A 14,632-nucleotide genomic window follows, 5' to 3' on the forward strand; every position below is an offset into this window, starting at 1 on the left:
GGAGACTAGTTTCCCATCAGGTCTGCAGAGGACACGTTTGAAAGCCGACATTGGGCTGAATATTAGATATGGATCCTTTTTTTTCTGTGTCTGGCCAATCAAAAGCAAAAATGGAGCTGAAGGTCCCCATCGGGCTCCACCCCCCCCCCCCCCCCCCCCGGTGCCAAAGACATTGGCTGCAAGCATGCTCAGTTCTCTTCATATGTATTTCATATATGAGAGACTTTTGGAGTTTCCCGGCAACTACATAGAAATATTTGAGGGATAAAAGTCAAGATGAAAATTTGAACCAGAAATTTTACACAAAAAAACCTTCTGCGGGGGATCCACTAAGACATTACTGTGAATACACAAATACCTTTTTTTAATATCTCACATTCTAAATACAATGGAAATCTCATCATGTGACATTTCTCTGTGATAACAACATTGTACAAACTCTTTATACATTGTAATGGAATACAGCATCACACTCATATGATTTTATTTGTTTGCTACTTTTCAGGAGTATTTCATTATTCTGCAGACAGTGAGGCTTCTGTTGGCAACTACAAAATGGAACTGTATTCATAGTAATGGCTAGAGAGGTGAAGGCCTGGGAAAAAAACTGAAAAATCGGGGGGAAAAAGTGTTTTTTTTTCCCCCTGAAGGCTTTTTTGATTTTTTCCAAAAAATTGGAAAAAAAGAAAAAAAATTGTGGAATATTTTATTTTAACATGAGGAATAAAATATTTGAAGACAGGGTGTTCACATTAAGTTTTTAGAAGTTCCTAATTGTGATGACGGACAGAAAAGAGAATCTGCAGAAGCAGAGAGACGGATAATGAGAATTTCAGAAAATGATTCTGATTAAATGTCCATTGAAACTTTAGTCCCAACTCTCTTCTTAACACTTCCCCCATCTTCAGTTCTTTTTATGAGAATGGGGGTTTTATTTGTATTTAATACTGTGGAGAGGAAATATGACAAATTGTTACTTTTGGTTTTGAAAATTGTTTTGTGGAGGTTTTTTGGCTGTTCCACATAAACTAGTAATCAGTTCAGGAGATTGTCGCTCCCTTTGTTACAAATAAATATTATAAAAAAGTAAATTCTGTTTGTGATAATTGTTTGGCTACACTATATATTTAATATGCTAGTTGTGATCATTTTATGCCAAGTCAAATTGTCCATAGTCATATTTTATGTTCCTAAAGTAACAGAATGACTTTCAATCTTAAAAAGACAAAAAAGTGCTAATGTAGCATTTTTTTTTTTCAATTTTTCCCAAAATTTCCTCCCCCCCCCCAAAAAAAAAACGGAAAAAAAGTTGTTTTTTTTTTTTTTTTTTTTCCGAGCTTCAAAATTCCCGGAAATGTGACATCTCTAGTAATGACAATGGAAAGCATGCTCAGGAAAGTTCATAGGAGTTGGTTTGCTTAGAAGAGCTGATCCTGCAGACAATGGGGACATCTTGTGGCCTTTCTAAGTAACAACAAGTTCTTATAAATGGCAATCATTCTACAGCGCATGCTTAGATGTATTCATAGGAGTTTGTAAGCGCTCATTGATCTGCAGACAATGCACTTTTTTTTTGTATTGGTTTGTAACTACAAAATCAAATAACCGGTTGTGTATTCATAGTAATGATCACACCAGTTCTCATGGGATTGTTTTCTTACAAGAGCTCATCCTGCAGACAATGGGGACATCTTGTGGCCTTTCTAAGCAACAACAACTTCATATAAACTATATTCACAGTAATGGTGATCTTCTAGAGCAGGGGTCTCCAAACTTTCTAAACAGGGGGCCAGTTTACTGTTCCTCTGAATTGGGGGGGGTCGGACTGTGGTCATTGGGAGTAGAAAAGTTCCCAACATCAGTGGGAATAAACAATGGCATCATTGGGAGGAATTGTGCCCCATCATTGGTGTCTTTGGGGGAATTGTGTCCCATCATTGGTATAATTGGAAGGAAGTGTGCCCCTTCACTGGTCTCAGTGTGGGGGAAGGGGTATTATGCCTCATTATTGGTATCGGTGGATGACATAGTGCCCCAAGGGCCTGATAAAAGCAAGCAAAGGGACACATCTGGCCCCCGGGCTGCAGTTTGGAGACCCCTGTTCTAGAGCATTGCTTCTCAACCTCTCTTTTAGTCAAGGCACCCCCTAAAATTATGAACAGTCTCGGGGCACCCCATTCTAAAATGTAAAACATTATTCTAATAGTTTTACATAACACATCGTCATCCACACACGAAGGACACCCAACGTTGGGTGTGATGTATTTTTCCAAATCCACTATACTTTTACACACTGGTACTGACTAGTATTCCAAAGTTTCTCTTCTCCCTCAGTTTTTCTCCATCGCTAATCTAATGTAACCCCAGCACTTACAGAGAGGGGCAAAGGGAGGATGATTGGTTGTTAGGACTCCGGTGGCTAGAAGGTGGTAATGGTGCACAATGAAAACCTGTGGCTTTATTTCACTATAAGGCAGGCTTGTTCCACCTGCTGGTCTGTATACATTTGTGGTAAATATTTTGCCAGGGCACTCTGGGGGAAAACGGCTGATCTAGAGAACATACTCAGAATCATTCATATCAGTTTGTAAGATCTTGTGATTCTACAGACAATTGTGGGCTTCTTGCAACTACAAAATGAAATGTGGTCCAGCCTATGGATGGTCCCCAGACTCCCAGCTCCAGGAGGGGCCCCCCGGAGAAGCACTGCCCAAGGACCCCAGACAGAAGAAGTCTTCAGAACCAGGTGCTTGGCAAGTCTGGTTGGGGGGGGGGGGACTGAACCCAGGCTCTGAGTGTTAGGTTGGCCTTATTGCATACTGTAATAAATAGGGATTGAGAAGCACAGCAGCACTTGTTCTAAGTAACAATGTGAGATGAACACACACCAGATGGTCTAGAACAAAAATATAAACAGGTGCATAAAACCAATATGGAATAGATAAATCACACAAATAACAAACAAAAGCCAGGCTGACCATCTAACACACATAAAAATTAGAAATGTAAATATAAACAGATGATATAAAATCAAATCTAGAAGAAGATGATAATACAGATCGTTCTTCATTGCACACAGTCCATGCCACCACCTTCTTCATGACTGTCTGCTTTGGGGTAGAGGGAGGGGGTCCTGCCAGATAGACATCAAGGGGATTCATTCAGCCTAACAGCTGCCCTGGCCAAGTGGATCCGGCTGGTTGGTTGCACAATGTCACCAACAATGGTAAAGCTTCCCAACACAAGGGTTGCCTAATAATGTCTGAGAGAGTTATGGGCATTGTGTCTCGTCACACCTGGTCCATCTCCTGTGGATCTCGTGCTGTGAAAACACAAAACTGCCCCACCATCTAAGCATTGTAAAGTTTGGGGGTTGTAGCTCCACAGCGCCATGTACAAAGCCATTTAACTTCAAACTAAAAGCTGTTTACTTTTTCTGAAGGCAAACACAAAGAAATGCTTCCAGCAGCAAAACAAAGTGCAACACACAAAAAGTCTGCTTGTCTACAAAAGTACAAAATATAATGAAACCCGGTTCATAGATGGGACTTTACCCCGGGCTCAGCACAGCCCCAGTCTGCCTATTACTCCAAACAGGTGTCTCTCCCCAACTCCTCCTCACACCACCACACCGAATACTACTTTCTGGTTTAAGTGCTGCTTCCCAGAGGCTCCTAGACCTTTGGAGACTGGAGTCCCTGTAGTCAGGGGTGGAGGCCCTTTTGTGACAATAGAAAAAGAAAATGGGGCGCACTGGCCTAGTGCATTATCCAACCAATTTATTTATTTCTCACCGAAATGTCACTTTAGGAGCTCAAAACCTCTGGTCCCAAATACCTCTCTATTAATACAGAGAGGACTGCGAGTCAGTCCTCTCCTTAACATGGCTAACCCAGAAATTCCTCACCCACCTATGGTGACCCCCCGAGTACCCACACTCTTCCCTTAACCACTTCAGCCCCGGAAGGATTTACCCCCTTCCTGACCAGAGCACTTTTTACAAATTGGCACTGCGTCGCTTTAACTGCTAATTGCGCGGTCATGCAATGCTGTAACCAAACGAAATTTGCGTCCTTTTCTTCCCACAAATAGAGCTTTCTTTTGATGGTATTTGATCACCTCTGCCGTTTTTATTTTTTGCGCTATACACGGAAAAAGACCGAAAATTTTGAAAAAAAATGATATTTTCTACTTTTTGTTCTAAAAAAAATCCAATAAACTCAATTTTAGTCATACATTTAGGCCAAAATGTATTTGGCCACATGTCTTTGGTAAAAAAAATGTCAATAAGTGTATATTTATTGGTTTGCGCAAAAGTTATAGCGCCTACAATCTAGGGTACATTTTCTGGAATTTACACAGCCTTTAATTTATGACTGCCTATGTCGTTTCTTGAGGTGCTAAAATGGCAGGGCAGTACAAAACGCCCACAAATGACCCCATTTTGGAAAGTAGACACCCCAAGGAAATTGCTGATAGGCATGTTGAGCCCATTGAATATTCATTTTTTTTGTCCCAAGTGATTGAATAATGACAAAAAAAAAAAAAAAATTACAAAAAGTTGTCACTAAATGATATATTGCTCACACAGGCCATGGGCATATGTGGAATCGCACCCCAAAATACATTTAGCTGCTTCTCCTGAGTATGGGGATACCACATGTGTGGGACTTTTTGGGAGCCTAGCCGCATACGGGGCCCCGAAAACCAATCACTGCCTTCAGGATTTCTAAGGGCGTACATTTTTGATTTTACTCCTCACTACCTATCACAGTTTTGAAGGCCATAAAATGCCCAGATGGCACAAACCCCCCCCAAATGACCCCATTTTGGAAAGTAGACACCCCAAGCTATTTGCTGAGAGGCATGTTGAGTCCATGGAATATTTTATATTTTGACACAAGTTGCGGGAAAGTGACAATTTATTTATTTATTTATTTTTTTTTGCACAAAGTTGTCACTAAATGATATATTGCTCACACAGGTCATGGGCATATGTGGAATTGCACCCCAAAATACATTCTGCTGCTTCTCCTGAGTATGGGGATACCACATGTGTGGGACTTTTTAGGAGCCTAGCCGCGTACGGGACCCCGAAAACCAATCACCGCCTTCAGGATTTCTAAGGGTGTACATTTTTGATTTCACTCCTCACTACCTATCACAGTTTCGGAGGCCATGGAATGCCCAGGTGGCACAAACCCCCCCCCAAATGACCCCATTTTGGAAAGTAGACACCCCAAGCTATTTGCTGAGAGGCATGGTGAGTATTTTGCAGCTCTCATTTGTTTTTGAAAATGAAGAAAGACAAAAAAAAAAATTTTTTTTTTCTTTTTTTAATTTTCAAAACTTTGTGACAAAAAGTGAGGTCTGCAAAATACTCACTATACCGCTCAGCAAATAGCTTTGGGTGTCTACTTTCCAAAATGGGGTCATTTGGGGGGGGTTTGTGCCACCTGGGCATTCCATGGCCTCCGAGACTGTGATAGGCAGTGAAGAGTGAAATCAAAAATTTACGCCCTTAGAAAGCCTGAAGGCGGTGCTTGGTTTTCGGGGTCCCGTACGCGGCTAGGCTCCCAAAAAGTCTCACACATGTGGTATCCCCGTACTCAGGAGAAGCAACAGAATGTATTTTGGGGTGTAATTTCACATATTCCCATGGCATGTTTGAGCAATATATAATTTAGTGACAACTTTGTGCAAAAAAAAAAAAAAAAAAAAAAAAATTTGTCTCTTTCCCGCAACTTGTGTCACAATATAAAATATTCCATGGACTCGACATGCCTCTCAGCAAATAGCTTGGGGTGTCTACTTTCCAAAATGGGGTCATTTGGGGGGGGGTTTGAACTGTCCTGGCATTTTATGCACAACATTTAGAAGCTTATGTCACACATCACCCACTCTTCTAACCACTTGAAGACAATGCCCTTTCTGACACTTTTTGATTACATGAAAAAATTATTTTTTTTTGCAAGAAAATTACTTTGAACCCCCACACATTATATATTTTTTTAAAGCAAATGCCCTACAGATTAAAATGGTGGGTGTTTCATTTTTTTTTTTCACACAGTATTTGCGCAGCGATTTTTCAAACGCATTTTTTGGGGAAAAAACACACTTTTTTACATTTTAATGCACTAAAACACACTATATTGCCCAAATGTTTGATGAAATAAAAAAGACGATCTTAGGCCGAGTACATGGATACCAAACATGACATGCTTTACAATTGCGCACAAACGTGCAGTGGCAACAAAATAAATACATTTTTAAAAGCCTTTAAAAGCCTTTACAGGTTACCACTTTAGATTTACAGAGGAGGTCTACTGCTAAAATTACTGCCCTCGATCTGACCGTCGCGGTGATACCTCACATGCATGGTGCAATTGCTGTTTACATTTGACGCCAGACCGACGCTTGCGTTCGCCTTAGCGCGAGAGCAGGGGGGGACAGGGGTGCTTTTTTTTTTTTTTTTTTTTTTTCTTTATTATTTTTTTGCTTTTTTATCTTATTTTAAAACTGTTCCTTTCATTTTTTTTTTTTTTTAATCATTTTTACTGTTATCTCAGGGAATGTAAATATCCCCTATGATAGCAATAGGTAGTGACAGGTACTCTTTTTTGAAAAAATTGGGGTCTATTAGACCCTAGATTTCTCCTCTGCCCTCAAAGCATCTGACCACACCAAGATCGGTGTGATAAAATGCTTCCCCAATTTCCCAATGGCGCTATTTACATCCGGCGAAATCTAAGTCATAAAATGCTCGTAGCTTCCGGTTTCTTAGGCCATAGAGATGTTTGGAGCCACTCTGGTCTCTGATCAGCTCTATGGTCAGCTGGCTGAATCACCGGCTGCATTCTCAGGTTCCCTGTTGAGACAGGAGAGCCAGAGAAAAACACGGAAGACGATGGGGGGGGGGGCATTCTCTCCCACTGCTTGTAAAAGCAGTCTAGAGGCTAATTAGCCGCTAGGATTGCTTTTACATGAAAGCTGACCGCTGGCTGAAAAGAATGATACCAAGATGATACCTAAACCTGCAAGCATCATTTTGGTATAACCACTCAAAGTCGTGAATGCTGTACCTGAAGACAAAAATATGGCTAACAATAAAGCACAGTAAACGGTAAAGTATAAAAAATTGCATACCTGAAAAGCAAACATGATAAAACATAATAACAATAAAACATTGCAGAATAGAATACAGTAAAAAAGAGCAGAACAATAGAGAGAATAGAGAGAGAGAGAATAGAGAGAGAACAATAAAACGACAACTATTATTTTTTATTTTATATTTTTGTTTGTGTTTTTTTTTTTTTTTTTTACACTTTTTTTGTAACTGTAACTTTTATAACTGTAACCGGTTCCAGGTTCGGGTCTCTCAAAATGCGATGGCATCTTGGGAGACCCTGTGAAAGTGTGTCCTAGTCTGTGCAATGCTGTACCCTACGCTAATACTCAGCTAGTGAATGGTAGCGTTCAAAACATTCACCAATGCAAAGACCAGGATTGTCAGGACAGGAGGGACAATAATAGCGGGTGTCACGCCTATATCCGCGCTTGCTGCAGACACAACATCTTTTTTGGGGGAGTTCGTTGGGTAGGGGTACTAGGGGGAGGACATAAAGAAAATGCCTCTCATGCAGCCGACTGCATTTGGTTGGGGATGTGAATGGGGGAAGTACGGGCGCTGCAGAAGCGGTGTGTTCCCAATTAGGATTGGCGAATGCAGCAGGAAGGGCATTATGGGCACGACGGGCCTGTGTTTGTCTTCTTTGTGGCAGCGGGACACTACTTGTGCTTGCCACCTCACCAGCTTGAACTGCATTTATGGGACTCGCCACGTCACCAAGTGTTACTGCAGTGCTGGTTTGACTACGACCTGGGTGTACTAGGCCGCTGGCGCTTGCCAGTTCACCAAAACGCTACCAAAAAAACTGTTAACGATCGCAGGGATCAGGCCTGACTCTGCGAACGCTGCAGTTATGTGTTTAGTGTTTTGTAAGTGACAGTGATCGATCGATACTGCACTTGGGTGGGTTGGGCTGGGCCGGGCGGAGGGGCAAAACGCAGGTGCTAGCAGGTATCTGGGCTGATCCCGCTAACACTGCGTTTTTGGGAACCCTAAACTGCTGGGGATGCCAGTATAGATCTGATCGGATCAGATATTGATCCGTTCAGATACTATACCACTAAGGGAGGCGTATGCTGCGTGCGTGGGTGTTAGCAGTACTGGCGCTAATCTGACGCTGCCTGGGGCGATGCATATCACCGCCGGGCGATCAGGGGGCTAAACCTTTATTCGGCGGGTGCCCTGACACTATAAAAAATAAACAAACTAACCAGCGTCACCTGTAACACTTATACGGTGATCAGTGGTGAAAGGGTTAACTAGGGGGCAATCAAGGGGTTAAAACATTTATTAGGTAGTATATGGGGGTCCCTGTCACTATAAAACGCTGACGGCGAACCTAAATATTTACCTCACTAACTAGCGTCACCAGCGACACTAATACAGCGATCAGAAAAATGATCGCTTAGCGACACTGGTGACAGGGGGTGATCAAGGGGTTAAAACTTTATTAGGGGGGGTTAGGGGGGTATCCTAGACCTACAGGGGGGTAATACTAACTGTCCTAACACTGTAACTGTCACAAACTGACACCAATACAGTAATCAGAAAAAAAAAAAAAAAAAAAAAAACCTGCTGGTGTCAGTTTGTGACAGGGGGGGGGTGATTGGGGGGGGATCGGGGGGCGATCGGGGGGGGGATCGGGGTGTTTTGTGTGCCTGGCATGTTCTACTGTGTGTGTGTGTGTTGGTGCACTTACATTGCAGTCTTCTCTCCTCGGCCCGGAACGGAAAATACCGAGCCGAGGAGAGATGACATCATTTCCTCTGCCTCTGTGTACAATACAGAGGCAGGGAAATGATCCCATTGGCTGGGAGCGATCACGAGGGGGGAGCCACGAATGGATGGCCTCCCCCTCACCTCCGATCGCCGGGGGACATTTGCCGACCGCCGCTGGCACCGGGGGGGGTCCGATCGGACCCCCCACCCGCGGGCAGGCAAGGACGTACATGTAAGTCCTTTTGCCTGCCCGTGCCATTCTGCCGACGTATATAGTCGTGCGGCGGTCGGCAAGTGGTTAAAGGGATCCTAACTTAAACACTGGTGCCACATAGCACCCCGTTCAGGACCCATCCTTGGCATCCTGTACAATGTAAATGTTGGAAAGTAAAGGGATAAAAACAATATGCACTCGCTCTGTAAAAGAGGGAATTGGACATTTGGTCATGCTCAGAGAAGGGTCACCTTAGAGGACTGCATAGTTCAGCAGACAAGCGGATGGATCCTACAGAGTTAATCTCTTGTCTATAGAACATGGATGAGGTTTCACTTTTCCAGCTGAGCACCACATTCCATGAACGGTGACACCCGCGGTGAAGGACAATGACTCTGCGAGCCAAGAGCTGTATCGGGGTCACTCCCGTCACACTCGTGCAGCGCCAAGTCATCCTCCCACAACACGCTCACTTACACACTTGTCTCCAAGCTGCTAGTGAGAAAATAGAACGCTATACAGCTGTCAGTGTGGAACATAAAAACCTCTGTGACTTCTGGGGCACAAGGTGTGGTCTTGTGAGGTTGAAGCTGCCTCCCTAGATGGGAAGCAGACAGGGAGGATGAAGTTTCTCATTGGATGAAGTTTCTGACTGAAGGACCTCAATTAACTGCGCATGCCAAACTGGCGGTACTTTCAAAAAAGAGTTAAGGGAAATTGTAAGGGCTCCATCATGGAGAAAGGTGGGGCCTTGTGGGTGCCAAGCTGCCTCCTTTGATGGGAAGCAGGCTGTATCTTCTTATTGGAGGAGTGGGAGTAGCTGTCCATTGTTAGCTCCATGCCCCAGTAATAAAAAAATGAAGCAGTCTTACTCAGATGGAAAGTGATTGTGGGAAAAGAAGCCCCTGATTACAGGACTGCAATTATCTATTTGTGCCAAGCCAGCCATACTATCCAAAAAGAGTTATGGGAAATTTTTAGGCTGTTTAATGGAGAAAAATATTCCTTGTGAGTGTGAAACTGGCTTCCTAGATGGGAAGAAGCAGATATGGAGGATGAAGCTCCTGACTAAAGGACTACAATTAGCTATGCGCACCAAGCTGGACATCCTATAAAAAAATGAGTTCTCTGGAATATTTAGGCTGTTTCCTGGTCAAAAATAGTCCTTGAGTGTGAAACTGGCTTCCTAGATGGGAAGAAGCAGATATGGAGGATGAAGCTCCCGACTAAAGAACTACAATTAGCTATGCGCACCAAGCTGGACATCTTATGAAAATGCATACCTCCCAACCGTCCCGTGACTTTCCCGCATGCAGATGTTTGTCCCGCTATCCCGCTGTAAGGGTTGTTTGTCCCGCATAATTATGTTGCTTATGTTGTATATGGACTTGTGGCTAGATAGGACCTGCAGCAGTGTAAACAGCCACGGATTGGGAAACCAGCTGGATGTGCAGTGTGCAGTTCCAATGACAGACATCACCTGTCAGATCCAAGATGTGATGTCGGGTATGGGCGGGACTGCAACTCAGACCCGCCCCCCTCTCTCAAATAACCAGTGTAATGAAAGAGCGGCTCCCATTGTACATCATAACATGGAGTGCTCCTCCCCCTCCTTATCACATCCACACACTACACTTCCCCATTCATCGCTTAGACAGAACACAGCGGCCCCTCCCCTCTCGCACATTTTATCTAAGCCCCTCCCCCTAGGTCCTTTCCAGCATGAGCAGCTTCTGTTAGTACTATGCACACGGAGAACACTGGAGGTGAATGTCAGGTGAGAGGAGGCTAAACTCTGATTGGTTGGTGGGGTATCTAAGCCATTCACAGGAGGGAATACAGGTCCCAGCATGTCAGCTGCTTTCTGAGGAGGTTTGTGTGTCTGCAGCCTTGATGTTTATGATTGTGCTATCACTATGTGCAGTGCTAAGGATATCACTTCCTGGGTATTACATGCTGTGTGAGGTTCCATCTACTCACTGTGCTGGTGGGGGGGAAATGAGGTGTCAGGCTGGTCTCCCCCTCAGCTCTCTGTATGTATTGGTGAGATCTCTCTCTGCAGATTGGATCTGTCCAGTGTGTGGGCTCTGGGGCCCCCTACAGGAGATCTGAGAGGAGGATCAGTCACCTAGGGGTGTCGGGCAGTAAAGAGAACCTGTCATCGTCCATTCAGATCAAAGTAGAAGGTAAGTACTACAGCTGAGTACCTCCATTGCTGACACCATCCCTGCACTCTCCTGCCATCTGTCTGTCTTGTTATTTAAATAATAGTACTGAGGTTTGTATGTGTCTGTGAGACTCTATCTTGTGGCACAGCAATTAAAGCCTATTTTACAGGTACAAGGAAACCTGGGTTTTGTTTAACCACACCCATTAAACCCCTCCCACTGTTAAGAGTTTGACCACACCCAGTTTTGCCACAATGCACGTAGTGCGCTATCTGTCGCTTCCTCCCTAAAGTGTCCCTCATTCTGAAGTTCAAAAGTTGGGAGGTATGAAAATGGGTTAAGGCAGGGCTTGACAAATTTGCTTGGAATCTAGGAGCCAGCTAAAAAAGTTAGGAGCCAGGTTTTTTTTTTTAAACGACCGACAAAGCTTTATTTTCAATATAAAAATGAACCAATCTTAAATTTACACAGAGACGACTAGAACGAATGTGACTGCTTTTATTTCCTGCCATGCAGGGACACAAGACCACCATATTCCCGCTAAGGATCCAATCAGGTCCTCCTGAAAAGCTGACAGGTGAACCTGATCAGACGGCCCGTGTGAAAGGGGACAAGCAGGGAGATGACAAATAATAAATTCATTTTAATGAACCACTTCCTTCCCGCAGGACGACTATATACGTCCTGTCTTTGAAGAGAAATACCGTTCTTATGGTAGCAGCTAGCTGCCATGACCCCGGTATTCTCTTCAAGAGCCGGCGGTTCTCTTTCAGATAAAAGTGGTCTCTGCAGCAGATTAGCAGCGAGATCACTTTTATCGGCGGCAGGAGAGGGCCCCCCCTACCGCCGCTCTCCGGTGCCCTTCACCGCTTACCGTGGCCGTCGGTAACGGCGGAGGCGATCCGGATCTGTCCCTGGCCTGACATGGAGACGAGTGAGAGGAAGATGGCCCCCCCCCGCCCATCTCCAAATCATTGCAGGGCGGAAGCGACGTCAAATCTTCACTTCCACCCATAGCTCTTGAAGGGACATTTTTTTTTTTTTTTTTTTTTTTTTCAAATGACAATTTTTTTTTTAATGCATTTTAGTGTAAATATGAGATCTGAGGTCTTTTTGACCCCAGATGTCATATTTAAGAGGACCTGTCATGCTTTTTTCTATTACAAGGGATTTTTACATTCCTTGTAATAGCAATAAAAGTGACTTTTTTTTTTTTTTAAAAGAACAGTGAAAAAATAAAAGTTAAAATAAATAAGAAAAAAAAATTTAAATGTGCCCCATCCCTTGTAATAGAAATAAAAGTGACACAATTTTTATTTTTTTTTTAAAAACAGTGTAAAAATAAAAAATAAAAAGTAAAATATATAAGAAAAAATAATAATTTTTTTAAATGCGCCCCGTCCCGCTGAGCTCGCTTGCAGAAGCAAACGCATATGTGAGTAGCACCCGCATATGAAAGCGGTGTTCAAACCACACGTGAGGTATCGCCACGATCGTTAGAGCGAGAGCAATAATTCTAGTCCTAGACCTCCTCTGTAACTCAAAACATGCAACCTGTAGAATTTTTTAAACAATGCCTATGGAGATTTTAAAGGGTAAAAGTTTGTCGCCATTCCACGAGCGGATGAAATTTTGAAGCGTGACATGTTGGGAATCAATTTACTCGGCGTAACATTATCTTCCACAATATAAAAAAAATTGGGCTAACTTTACTGTTTTCTTATTTTTTTAATAAAAAAAAGTATTTTTTCCCAAAAAAGTGCGCTTGTAAGTCCGCTGCGCAAATACGGTGTGACAGAAAGTATTGCAATGACCGCCATTTTATTCTCTAGGGTGTTAGAATAAAAAATATATATAATGTTTGGGGGTTCTAAGTAAAGGGAAGGAGATGAGCAGGCAGTGAAAACAGGTAGGGAAAGCTCCATTAGCATTGGTGGATGTCTTGTCATACCAACGGCCACCACCAGAGGGCGCCCGCTTGCAGAAGGAACCAGGAACCATAGGACTGCAGTAGGCCGCAAAGCCGGGGCCTCAATTACCGGCGCGGCCCAGCGCGATCGCGGCGGGAGGGGGGGGTGTCGAACGGACACAGGATACGCGAGCTGTGCCGCCCCAGGCGCCAGGTCGCTAATTCTAGTCGCAAATCCGACCTGGCGCCCGGGGTTTGTCGAGCCCTGGGTTAAGGGAAATTTTCAGGATGTTTCCTGGCCAAAAATAGTCCTTGAGTGTGAAACTGGCTTCCTAGATGGTAAGAAACAGGTAGAGAGAATGAAGATCCTGACTAGAGGACTGGAATTACCTGCACTTTGATAGCTGTCTGTACTATCAATAAAGAGCTGAGGGATACTGTAAGGCGGCTTCATTGAGAAATGTGGGGTCTTGTGAATGCAAAGCTGCCTCCCTTGATGGGAAGGAGGAAAGGAGGATGTAGCTTCTCATTGTTTGCTTTATGCCCCAGTAAATAAGTGCTGATGGAAGGTATACAATTGTTCCCTTAACTGGAGTTCAGTTCTTCAGTGTTCTTCCTGTGAGGCTGGTCCCTGCCTGATCCTTGTTTCTGGACCTGCTCCTGAGTACTTCTCTTGTACCTGCATCTGTGACCAGCTCCCTGTACCCTGCACCCTGTTCCCTTCTTCCAGCTCCCTGTACCCTGCACCCTGTTCTCTTCTTCCAGCTCCCTGTACCCTGCACCCTGTTCCCTTCTTCCAACTCCCTGTACCCTGCACCCTGTTCCCTTCTTCAAGCTCCCAGTACCCTGCACCCTGTTCCCTTCTTCCAGCTCCCTGTACCCTGCACCCTGTTCCCTTCTTCCAGCTCCCTGTACCCTGCACCCTGTTCCCTTCTTCCAGATCCCTGTACCCTGCACCCTGTTCCCTTCTTCCAACTCCCTGTACCCTGCACCCTGTTCCCTTCTTCCAGCTCCCTGTACCCTGCACCCTGTTCCCTTCTTCCAGCTCCCTGTACCCTGCACCCTGTTCCCTTCTTCCAGCTCCCTGTACCCTGCACCCTGTTCCCTTCTTCCAGCTCCCTGTACCCTGCACCCTGTTCCCTTCTTCCAGCTCCCTGTACCCTGCACCCTGTTCCCTTCTTCCAGCTCCCTGTACCCTGCACCCTGTTCCCTTCTTCCAGCTAACTGTACCCTGCACCCTGTTCCCTTCTTCCAGCTCCCTGTACCCTGCACCCTGTTCCCTTCTTCCAGCTCCCTGTACCCTGCACCCTGTTCCCTTCTTCCAGCTCCCTGTACCCTGCACCCTGTTCCCTTCTTCCAGCTAACTGTACCCTGCACCCTGTTCCCTTCTTCCCGATCCCTGTACCCTGCACCCTGTTCCCTTCTTCCAGCTCCCTGTACCCTGCACCCTGTTCCCTTCTTCCAGCTCCCAGTACCCTGCACCCTGTTCCTTT

At 44.5% G+C, this 14,632-nt stretch overlaps 1 protein-coding gene across 1 annotated transcript in view; it reads left to right on the forward strand.

Annotated features, from left to right (window-relative positions):
* The window catches only part of LOC141129063 (uncharacterized), a 162,578-nt gene that overhangs the window by 108,993 nt on the left and 38,953 nt on the right, over window positions 1–14,632 (forward strand). The gene's annotated exons all lie outside the window — the stretch shown is intronic.

This window comes from Aquarana catesbeiana, linkage group LG01, assembly GCF_042186555.1.
Source record: "Aquarana catesbeiana isolate 2022-GZ linkage group LG01, ASM4218655v1, whole genome shotgun sequence".
Lineage (NCBI taxonomy): Eukaryota > Metazoa > Chordata > Amphibia > Anura > Ranidae > Aquarana > Aquarana catesbeiana.